Source organism: Zootoca vivipara, chromosome 3 (assembly GCF_965207765.1).
Source record: "Zootoca vivipara chromosome 3, rZooViv2.hap1.1, whole genome shotgun sequence".
Classification (NCBI taxonomy): domain Eukaryota; kingdom Metazoa; phylum Chordata; class Lepidosauria; order Squamata; family Lacertidae; genus Zootoca; species Zootoca vivipara.
Genome location: NC_142586.1, coordinates 82,594,341 through 82,606,877, shown reverse-complemented (window position 1 = coordinate 82,606,877; position 12,537 = coordinate 82,594,341). Strand labels below are relative to the sequence as shown.

The 12,537-nt window shown below is 44.0% G+C and overlaps 1 protein-coding gene across 2 annotated transcripts in view; it reads left to right on the top strand.

Annotated features, from left to right (window-relative positions):
* Positions 1-12,537, top strand: part of MDGA1 (MAM domain containing glycosylphosphatidylinositol anchor 1) — a 260,864-nt gene that overhangs the window by 224,670 nt on the left and 23,657 nt on the right. The gene's annotated exons all lie outside the window — the stretch shown is intronic.

Below are 12,537 nucleotides of genomic sequence, written 5' to 3'. Positions count from 1 at the left end.
CATGTTTTGAGCCAAAGCATACAATGGCCTGTTCAGATTCCCCTCTTATTACCTGCAACACATCCCCACTTGTTGCTACCTGTCAGAATGTGCCATGACTGTTGCAGGGAAGAGCTATGAGTAGGAAACTAGTGTCCTGCTTGTTTCTGCTTACAGAAGCAAATAGATTCACATAGATTGTGCACCCTATCATACTGTATTTTATGGGGGTGTATTTTTTTCTTGGGAGGAAAAACATCCCATCCAAATTGACCCAAGGAAAATCACTGACTAAAAGCTCCATGTTATGATCATAGAGAGAAGTCACGCTGCGTAGAGCCTCCTGGGGCTTCCGAGAGGTCCTTTTGCTTCAACCTGCTCAATGGGACTCTAGCGATGGCAGGTAATGTGGACAGGATGAAGTTGCCACCTGAAAGAGTGTTGAATTTTATATTAACATAAGTATCTTCATGGATCTTGCTACTGTGGATCAAGCTGTGGTTTTTAGATGAGCAAGTTCCACATTTCATTAGCCACTTAAATGTTGGGTGGGATGTTATCATCCACACAACCATTGCAGGCTCAACATAAGCAGCGCTATATGGACCCACAACCCAAATGCCTTGTATTCATTTACAGTTGTATGCCATGGCTAGTGTATCAGGCAGGCCATGATGTTCTCTCTCTCTTTCTCTTTCTCTCTCTCTCTCTCTCTCTCTCTCTCTCTCTCTCTCTCTCTCTCACACACACACACACACACACACACCACCAATACAGTGTGGATGAGTCTTATTACACTGTGGAATGAAACTACATACAATTTGACATATATTTATTTTTTAATAACCCGCTTATTACCTTTTCTCCTTTCCCATTCTTTGCTGTACAACTCAAAAAGCTAGTTTACTCTCCACAATTTGACTATAACATATCCATAGCCATCCAGGCAAATCTTCCCTGGGAGAGTTCCCAGACACTGCTCGTTTATAATAGATATGACGAAAGAGAGAAACAGAATACAAATGGAGCGTTTGTAGCCAGAGTATAAAATATTCAGTAACTAACAGACTAGGGTGATGTTGAATATCTCTCAGCTGAGCGGACAGCCGGGTGGAGGGGAGCTCTCCAGAGGCCATTCCCAGTCCTTTTAATTTATTTGGCTGCTGTTCTCTCTCTCTCTCTCTCTCTCTCTCTCACACACACACACACACACACACACACACTGTCTTTTGGGTGTATCTGCTTGTCTTTTCTGCATCTCTTGCCATCTTTGAATTAAGATTTCCCCCTTTGCTGGTGATCCACAGAGGAATTGAAATAACAAGAAGCTAAAGTGGAGGCTTCTTGGAATCTCAGAGTCTGTAGCGCAGAGTGGCAGCTACTGAGGGCAACTTGTTTACTGAACGAGAACGGAATTTGTAATAAATCCAAAGTTAGTCAACTTCTGAAGGGGACATCAACTACTGCCACTCAACATGTATTTGGTGAGCTCAGTGCATAGCAGTGGGAGTCCAGAAAATGTTTTCAATCACTGGCTTCCCATCCATTTGCAAGCACAATTCAAGGTCTTGGCTTCAACCTTGAAAGCTTTTTGTGGCTTGGAACTTGGACACCCAAGTCAAACATAATCTTGCCCATCTGTTGAGATCATCAGCTGAGGTCCTTCTCCAAGTATGCCCACCATCAGAAGTTGGGAGGGTGGCAACCAGGAAAACAGCCATTTCTGTCATGGTGTCTGAATCTTGGAGTGTACACTGCTAAGGGAGTTTTCTGATTAAGCGGTCTATAAATTTTCTAAATAAATAAAATAGGTGTTCTTCCACAGGCCTGTCACAAAGTTTTCCTGCCTTTAAGCATCCCAGGAGTAAGAATTATCTATTTGCTCAGGTTTTTAATGTTGCATAGGTTTATGTTGTCAGTAGAGGTATTTTCTCTCTTTCCCCTTTTCTGTAGCTTTTGATATGTTTTAATTGATTGCTCTTAGTGTTTTATTTATTTATGCTGTTTTGATTGATGGAAGCTGCCTTGAACTTCTTAGAAAAATTGTATGGTGGGATAGAAATTCACTAGTCTGGACATCCCCAACCTGCGGCCCTCCAGATGTTTCGGCCTACAACTCCTGTGATCCCTAGCTAACAGGACCAGTGGTCAGGGATGATGGGAATTGTACTCCAAAACATCTGGAGGGCCAAAGGTTGGGAATGCCTGCACTAGTCCATTGGACAGGTCAGAAAGAAGATGGATGGAGAATGCAAGGGATTGACCAATGAGCAGCTGGTATAAGGTGGAACAGGGTTGGGTCAGTAGGCAGTACAGGTTTAGGTAAAGCTAGCAATTAGCAAAGCTGTTATGGCACAACAAAACTCTTTACTTCATTGATTAGAGAGAATAATTTCATGAATAATAATAATAATAATAATAATAATAATAATAATAATAATAAATTATTTATAATTTATTATTTATACCCCGCCCATCTGGCTGGGCTTCCCCAGCCACTCTGGGCGGCTTCCAACAGAAAATAAAACACAGTAATCTATTAAACATTAAAAGCCTCCCTGAACAGGGCTGCCTTCAGATGTCTTCTAAAAGTCTGGTAGTTGTTTTCCTCTTTGACATCTGTTGGGAGGGCGTTCCACAGGGCAGGCGCCACCACCGAGAAGGCCCTCTGCCTAGTTCCCTGCAACTTGGCTTCTCGCAACGAGGGAACCACCAGAAGGCCCTCGGTGCTGGACCTCAGTGTCCGGGCAGAATGATGGAGGTGGAGACGCTCCTTCAGGTATACTGGACCAAGGCCATTTAGGGCTTTAAACACTTTGAATTGTGCTCGGAGGAGTATGTAGTCATACTCCTCACATGGTGATGTAATTTTATTGTCTCAGAAAGTGGACCACATTAGTTATCTTCCAGAAATGGCCACAAATAGGATCTTCATCAGTCTTCCTGAACTTGGGGTCCTTTAGACATTTTGGACCACAACTCCCATCACTCTCAGCCAGCTGGCTGGCACTGATGGGAGTTGTAGAACGAAACATTTGGAGGGCATCAGCTTCGGGAAATCTGGCATACATGACAAAATTTCAGGTGCTATGCTCTGAAGTTCTCCTCTTATCCATTTTTGTTTCTCTCAGAACAGTAACATGCTATGTGAGTTGTTCATGTGTCATGATTCCTATCAGTCTAAAGTCTTTGCATTAGCTGGATTGGAAATGGATGAACACCGAGTAATTTCTTGCATTTAATTTTTTTTTTCTGCTCCAACTACCTCTTAATACATTGATAGGATTTTCCTTTCTTCTTTTTAAAATTAGTAATCATCACATAAGTGATAGTTCCCTACTGGGTATTTCATTGACTTTTGCAGCTGGGATAGTGACTTGCACATTACACTCACACACACACACACACACACACACACTGCAATGAAGAATGCTGATTGTAAGTCTATCCTTTTTGTACAAAGCTTTATAAACAAGTAAATCTCAGAGAGTGTTGAATTTAATGCCTCCAGCTTAACTAGCTTGCGAAGCAGACGGCACGGCTCTTAAAAAAGCAGCCAAAAGACTGTGAAGAACAGTAACATTTCCATAGCTTTAAGTGAGCTTTGCATTTATCATAAACGATAATAGTCATGGGCACAGTCATTATATTGAAATGGTAGATGTTTTTGTATTGAGGTAATACTGGGTTGTATTTCTAATAGTGTAAAATAATGATAAAAAAGATGCACACAGCAGATAACATCCAATTGTGTCTGCCCAGCAGCAAAACAACTTGTGCAACAGTCCTTCTCCTTCTCTAGCCCCCACAACCTCCTATACCCCCAAAATCTGCTTTGCAGCATTAAGGAATATCGCCTACCATGCTGCTATAATTCTCTGACACAAGCTTCATTGAGAGGAATAGGGAATGCAACTGATTTGAGAATAGTGAATGGTTCTGGGGGAAGGAACAGTGCCTGTGTCATCTTTCATAGATCCAACCTTTTCATGCAACATTGCCGCTCACCCTAGAATTACTGAGCTAGTTTAGTGGGTAAAGGTAAAGGGACCCCTGACCATTAGGTCCAGTCGTGACCGACTCTGGGGTTGTGCGCTCATCTCGCATTATTGGCCGAGGGAGCCGGCGTATAGCTTCCAGGTCATGTGGCCAGCATGACAAAGCTGCTTCTGGAGAACCGGAGCAGCACATGGAAACGCCGTTTACCTTCCCGTTGTAGCGGTACCTATTTATCTACTTGCATTTTTGACATGCTTTCGAACTGCTAGGTTGGCAGGAGCTGGGACCAAGCAACGGGAGCTCACCCCGTCACAGGGATTCGAACCGCCGACCTTCTGATCAGCAAGCCCTAGGCTCAGTGGCTTAACCACAGCGCCACCTGGGTCCCCAGTTTAGTGGGTATGGATGAGCAAAGACCAAGAAAACAATGAAACAGAAGCTTAAGTTGTTGGACGCAGGAACAAAGAAGCAATATATAATGCATCACCAAGAACAACTCATGATTGATATCTATGCCTTATCACTGATACTTGAAATTTGTGCATCATACATCCATGAGGCGATTCTTTTGCAAATATTCATGCTTCCAAATATGTAGCTTTTCAGAGGCATTTCCACTTTCTTTAGGTTATAAACCTGCAGGCAAGATTTGTTCCTTTTTTATGCAATTATAATACAGTGCCTAGTCCTTGAGGCACTTTACACATAATAAATAATATTATTATTAACTATTGCAGAAAGTCCAGTGCAATAGATTCAGAAGCTGAACGATGAGATATTGGAGGTCTGAAAAGCAGAAGGAATGGAATGGGATGGAATGGAATGGAATAAGTGTTGCACCCCAGTCACCAAGTGGTGTGATATTCAAGGGGTTCCAGACACTTACCCAGGGTTCAGTTTCCTTGAAATAAAGGGCAGTGGAGACTGTGGTGTCTTTATGATAGATAGATGATAGATAGATAGATAGATAGATAGATAGATAGATAGATAGATATATGATTTATTTACACATATATACAACCTGAGCCTACAATGGAGCAGCTCACAGCATTAACATCTCAAGGAGGTCTTGGATCCAACAGAAATCAAACCACATGGTTTGATCTTGTCACTCATCCTATTTAACATCTATATGAGTCTGCTCAGAGCAGTATTCAGGAGATTTGGGGCAAGCTGTCATTAATATTTTCCCACACCAACCTGTCTGGTCTTTCAGGTCAACCCAAGAGGCCTATCTGGTGGTCCCAGTGAGGGATGAGGTTGGCAGTGCAGAGGCCCATAGTAGGGCTTTCTCAGTGGCTGCTCCAGAACTTTGGAACGACCTGACCACTGAGGTACCTCTAGCCTCAACGTTATACTCGTTTAGGAGGAAGGTGAATAATTACCTCTTCCACCAGACTTTTAGATGTGAGGAGGTATAATTTGTTGAGTTTAGTTTGTATTGTGCCCATTGCCAACTTACATTTTGCCATTTTAGTTTATGCACCCACAGAGCACAACAGGGGTCACAAAAACGCCACAGCACACAGATACTCTTCCGGCCACACAAGCACCCACACAGGTAGACATACACCCTCACATATACAAGGATCCCCCTCCTCCACTATTTCTCCTCCCAGTCACTCTTTTTCTTCCTCTTCTCCCTGGCTCTTCCTCTTCAGCAGGGACTGATGGCCAGTGGCAGCAGAATCAAGTAGCCCTGCTGCTCCCTTCAGGGGTCAGGGGAGTGAGGATTTCAGAGTGTTTAAAATGCTGAAACAGCCTCTTTCTGGACAATATGTCAGACTCTGCCACACTTCTCCCCTTTTCAGGGAGTCCCACCTCCTGGGCTTCCAACAGCTCGTTCATTTAAACAATGGCAGCCATTATCCTCCACTGTGCTGCCTGGCCTGCTTTCAGTGTTGGTTTTTTTTTTTTTTAGCACTTAGCATTATCTTTGTTTTTAGTGCACTTCTTATCACAGGGCACTTGGGAGGCAATATCTGTCACACGTGGCGATAACCCACTGCCTGCCACTGGCATCCCATTTGCTTTACTTCCCAGCACGGAGCACTGAATTTTCTGGAATGTAGCATTTTATGGCAACTGAGATTATAAAATAATGATAGCTTGGATTTAATGGGATAGGAATGTTTTTCCCTATGTTGAACAGGTTTTTAATTTTTAATGTTGAAACCCTTCCTTTCCGGACAATATGTAGTAGAATGTGCACTGCAAAATAAAATAACGACATTTAAAAAAAAATGCAAAGTAAGCTTATTTTAACTATGAAAACAAAACACCTCCTCCTGCTTCTCCAGGCCTGTCCTTTTGCCTCTTCAATGCAGATGCCCAACCCTCAGAAGTATTCATCCAGAAAGGCACCGATGCATCACAGCAATATATGCAAAACTTTGGATTCTCTGCTCGATACTAAGAAAGCATTGTAATTTTGCATATATTTGCATAATTTATGTGTCTTCTGGTGCTCACGGGGAAGGGCAGAGAGCAATGCAAGGGCACTGAAGCCTCCCCTGCTTTAGAAGCTACTGGAAATGCCACCAGAACCTCTTTCTGTCATCTGCTGTGTGTATTCGCTTTGAATAACATACCAGGGGATTTAGGGTGACGTATTTAGGGACCCAGGTGGCGCTGTGGGTTAAAACCACTGAGCCTAGGGCTTGCTGATCAGAAGGTCAGCGGTTCGAATCCCTGTGACAGGGTGAGCTCCCGTTGCTTGGTCCCAGCTCCTGCCAACCTAGCAGTTCGAAAGCACGCCAAAATGCAAGTAGATAAATAGGAACCGCTACAGCGGGAAGGTAAACGGTGTTTCCATGTGCTGCTCTGGTTCGCCAGAAGTGGCTTTGTCATGCTGGCCACATGACCTGGAAGCTATACGCCGGCTCCCTCGGCCAATAATGCGAGATGAGCCCGCAAACCCAGAGTCAGTCACGACTGGACCTAATGGTCAGGGGTCCCTTTACCTTTACCTTTATCACCCAAAATCCCAGTCACCAGAATCTCAAGATATACTTGTATATTTCTTTTTAGGATATTATGTAGGCTACATTAGGATATTGTAGTTTAATAAACAAATGCAAGTATCAGTTATTGAAATTAAAAAACCCCACCTTTGTTTCCTGACTGGTACCTATGTTTTGCCCCGGGATCTAAATTTTGGTTGACGCTTTTGTATATGGCTTGCCAATGCGTGTCTGAAACCTCTGATATCCCTAACAGTCCTGGCCAAGATCTTAGACAGGATGATGCCAGACATGGACTTTGGCAGGACTATTTCAGGCTTGCTTTGGAAAGCAAAGGAGCCAGTTAAGCTGGCGTACAAAAAGCAACCAGTGTGGAAGGCAGAGCATGTGAACAGGCCAGGGAAAGGGATTTAGTTGTTGCTGCCTGCATGCCATGTTCACTCAGTCAAACCAATCCTTTAATCTTCATTTGCTACCATCAGGCTATCTCTCCCTAATTGCCATTCCTGCCTTCCTCCATCCTTATCCCGTGCTAACAGTATACAGTATGAACAGGGCAACATCTTTGCTGATCTTTAGTCATGCTACTAAAAAAAACCTCTTCTTATATATTTAGGCATTTTAAAGTAGCATTTTTTCACTGGTAGTAGACATATTTATAGTTAGTCTGTTATCTTTTGTTTATTTTATTACTGTTTATCAGTTGATGATTTGTTGCATATTATCTGCAGAGTCTTTTTAGATAAAAAGGTGATTATGGCTGTGGTTCTATACCCATTTACCTGGGAATGAGCTCCATCATATTCAGTGAGACTTACTTCTGAGTAGGCATGTATGAATTGTGCTGCTAGGCAGCAATTCTGTACACAGGTACCTGGGAGTAAGACCCATTGAACATAGTGGAACTTAATGCACAAGATTACTACACAGTATTTTAACATACAGACGACCTCCAGCCTCATGCATCCTCCAGCTTCTGGCCCCAGAGCTTCAGTTCCAGTTGTGGATATATTGGGTACAGTATTTTTGATTTTTGGAGAGCACTATTTTAGAGAGGGGACACGGGTAGCCCTGTGGTCTAAACCTAGGGCTTGCCAATCAGAAGGTTGGCGGTTCGAATCCCCGCAACGGGGTGCGCTCTCATTCAGTCCCAGCTCCTGCCAACCTAGCAGTTTGAAAGCATGTCAAAGTGCAAGTAGATAAATAGGTACCGCTACAGCGGGAAGGTAAACGGTGTTTTCATGTGCTGCTCTGGTTCGCCAGAAGCGGCTTAGTCATGCTGGCCACATGACCTGGAAGCTGTACGCCAGCTCCCTCGGCCAGTGAAGCGAGATGAGTGTCGTAACCCCAGAAACGTCTGTGACTGGACTTAACGGTCAGGGGTCCCTTTACCTATTTTAGAGAGAAAGAAGTAGGTAGGGCATTTAAAGGGTGTTTAGGGGATGCTCCTCATTAACACGATTTTCACTTATGTGGGGGGGCACTGGAATGTAACCCCTACATAAGTGGGAAGATGCTTGTAATAAAAACAGAAGTCATATTTGGCTTGGCTCACCCACTTCTATCTCAGAGTAGGAATTAGGAAAATCTGCTGCTGAGGTTGGCCTGTGAATTGGCACAAGTCTCATTGACCTCAGTGAAGCCTGTTTCTGTGTAGACATGCATACTATTGCACTGTGACTCATGTTCATGCAGAGTTTCAAATCTGAGCCAGAGGTAGATGAATATGTCAATTTCAGATTCTCTCAGTTTCTCTTTTCCCCCAGTCTTGAATTCTCAATGTTTCCACTTCTGGTATCTGAGGAAGTGTGCATGCACACAAAAGCTCATACCAAAATCAAAACTTAGTTGGTCTTTAAGGTGCTGCTGGAAGGAATTTTTTAAATTTGTTTCTACTGCGTCAGACCAACACGGCTACCTACCTGTAACTAGAATCATTTATTTACTTATTCAAATGACTTCTAGCCCGCCTTTCAGGACATAGCCCTCCCAAGGCTGTTCACACAAAAAAAACATTAAAAAAATCACATAAACAATTAACGAAGCAACCCCCTCCCTTAAATTAAATGCGCAGCAGCAATGAGTAGTGGCTGTGCTGGCAGAGAGAGTGGTCCCTTCCAGAGTCGGCAGCTGCTTTTTCAGGAGGTTGAAGAACTGCAAGACTTAATAACTGCTGCCTGGTTGCCCCCCAGGGCTCGAGGCATTTCATTACTTATTCAGTCCTTGAAATCTCTGGATGGAAAACTTATTAGGCACTTTAGGAGATATAAAGAGGAAAATTGGAGTTCTAATTGCATGTCCACTTTCCCTTCCAGTGTTTCTAGGACACCTCTTAGTCTTGTGTGTGGTGTACTAATGGCTTGAACAGCCATACGGGCATCTCCTTTGTATCTCCCAAGCTTGCTGCTTCGTCCCAAGAAACCGAAGACTGACCACTTCATCTTTGCTTATTTTGATCTGTTTCACTATGCGCAAATTAAAATTGCCCACCAAGCTTAAGAAACGAATTTCAAGATGCACAGCACACCTGAACAGTGTGCCAGCCACACGTTCAAGTTGTGCAAGGGAGGAGGGGTTCTTTTTAAACAAGCAAACAGAAATTACCATCCAGCTGGGGAGGAAGACATAAACCAAAAAGGCGGGTGAATTACTTGGTTGTGAAGCATGAAATGCCTAGATGAAGTGATTTTGTTAACATTTCAAAGGTGTTTTAAGTGCCTCACATCCACTGAGAACTGGGGAAAAACAGCAATACTGCCCTAAAACGCCTAAGGGGCCAGGACTACTAAGTCATATTGAGAGCTCCCTTTCTTGGTCAGAATAGAGACACCGCTGCCTAGGGTGGCAAGGTGGAAGAAGATGGCAGGGATTCTGTATCTTCAATAGTTGTTCAGAAGAGGACATTTCTGCAGCTGTGGCTTACACTACAAACTCCTCCTCCTGGAATTCACTCTTCTACGCAGTTGTAAAAGGTGCAGGGGCCTCACCCCCTTTTTCAACTAGCCACTCCAGTGTTAGTGCAGGTATCAGTCCAGTCTTCCCCAACCTGGTGCCCTCCAGATGTTACTGGACCTCCAACTTGAAGGTTCCACATCCTTTCTGTGTACCACCTGAATAGAGCTCATGAACTACCAGAGGCTTGCAGACCACTGTTTGCAAAGTGCTGGGTTAGGCCATTAAGTGCAAGCGCCACCACTTTCAATTGTGCTTCGAAAAATGGAGAGGCAGCCAGAAAAGTTGTTTTAACACCAGCACGAGGTGTTTCTCGAAACTGGTCCCAGTCTGCTGCTTGGCTGCTATATTTTGAACTAGCTGCAGTTTCCAAGGAGTCTTCGAACAAAGATCTTTGTATAATGCATTGTCATAATCGAATCCCACTTTGAACTTATTGGTAGAATTATCCTCTCTGGATATAGGCTGAGGCGCTTTGCATGACCAGATGAGTTTCTGAAAAAAGCTGAAGGTGGGGAGATATACTTGGCTGGCAATACTGGACACATCCTGACATCCCTCCCTTACGCCCAGTGTCAGTTCTCCAGCATGCTTTTTTCCTGCCCAAAGAATTCCCTCTCACTGGTGCCGTTCAACGTTGAGCCCTTTCTTTGCCCCACTGTTCTCCTCTGCCTCGGTGGCTTTCATCTCCGCTGCAGGAGACAGTCAGGGCAGAGGCCAGCTGCCATTCATATCCCCACCTCTGCATGCAAGAGCCTTGCACTCAACTCCGTGTCTGTCAGACTGAACTAGGAGTCTGCTTCACAGGCCTGCGGTAAGGTTCAAAGGAGCAAGGTACACAGAGAGAAAGAGAAAGAAAGAAAAAAGAGGGAAGGAGAACTCAGCTGCTCATTTTCACTTTCATACTGTGTCTTAAGAGTTCCTGAGTCAGAGGGGAAAAAATTTCCACCTGGAGTTAGCTGCAGATGGAGTTAGCTGCAGATAAAAAGACAGGGCCTAGTCTTGTATGAGAGTGGAGGCTTCTAATCAGTGTAATTTTCATGTGTGGCATTGCATGTTTTCCTTTCCACGTGTAGGGTAAAATATCCTGGGAGAAGCCATCTTCCTGGCATTATCATTAAAGAGGTTTAACTCCTTCCATTGTCTCTGTGCCCTCCTCCTTGCTTGGCTGGCTATCCCCAGAGAGGCACTTTGTATTTTTGAAGGAGTTTCTCTAATTTGTGTGGGAATTGAAGATATTAGACTTCAGCTTGGTAACGTCCTGGCCAAAGCCTGCAGCCTGGCGTTGCGACCTGCCAGTCGCCCATTGCTGCCAGGCAGATGGAAGACATCAGAACATTTATTAATGTAATGGAAATAAGTATATGACTGGTTACTGTGTGCTAAAAGTCTGGCATAGACCAAATCTAGCAAGAGATACTCTGTGGATGCATCATGTATGAATTCCCTGCCTTCTCTTCTGTGGTCTGTTTGTTCTCCTACAAACCAGCTGTAGATTGTCTTTGGTGCATGCAGAGCTGTGAGGGGGATTGCTGCTTCCACCGATTTTGGTTCACTGCAGCCCTCTTAACAATCAAAGCAGTCAGATTTGTTCTTGTGGAATACAAGCTTTTGCTGTGAAGTCGTTCTTCAGATCTCATCCAAAATAGCTCTTCAAAGGGAAGGAAGATAGCAGACATGGGTTGAATGGTTCAAAAGGCTACTGTAACAAATTTCTGTACTGTACTCATTTCCCCACCCCGATGCCTTTGGGTGCGGGTAAAGAAAGGGAAGAAACCACCCACCCCCCACGAGATTCCCATTCAAGACCTGAAAATCCAGTAATTTGATTACTGACACCCCAAACTTGAAAGTTGTGGAAATGGAGGCAGTAGACATACAAGACTAAATTACTGAGTAGTCCCAGTTTTGGGGACTACAACTTCCATGATCCCTGACCAGTGGTCATGCTGGCTGAGGCTGATGGGAGTTGAACAGCATTGGTTTCCCATCTCTACTTTCCTTTAGCATAGAGGAGCATACTTCTGGCTGTTGGCAAAAAGTTTGTCTCACACGGAGCTGGTTTCAAAAGTGTGTGTGCCATCGCTGCAAGGACAAGCAGAGCTGTGATACATAACTTCTCAGCCTTTCATCACAGGGGGAGGAAAGGCTTGGTGGATTGCAGCTGTTTGCAAATTTGCTTAATTCAAACCACTGTTTGTTTTCCTCGCTGCAGGATTCTCAATAAACACACATCCAGCTGAGAGATTTGGTGGGGTGGGGGAGGCAGCCATTCTCAGCATTTGCTTTCCATATGTCTGTTAGGGATGTGGGGTGTTCAGAAGAGACTTACAGACCTAGGGCATGTCTACGCTCCAGCCTTCCACAGTGCAAACCTGTGTGGTGTTGCTTTGTCGGGCTTGTCACTGACACTGTATACTTTTATGCCTGCAGCCAAATGATATGTGGACTTGCTGCTTTACAGCCAAGGCTCCATACGGTGGTCTGTTTTTGTGATGTTTTTCTCCCAGCTCCCTTGCAGTGTTTTCCTAATCTTAAAAAAAAAATCATCATGGAGAATTCACATTGCAAAATGCACAATATCTGCAAATGTATGTACATTAGCTTTCCCCCCTCTTACGCTCAGTTTAACCCAGCACTGGTC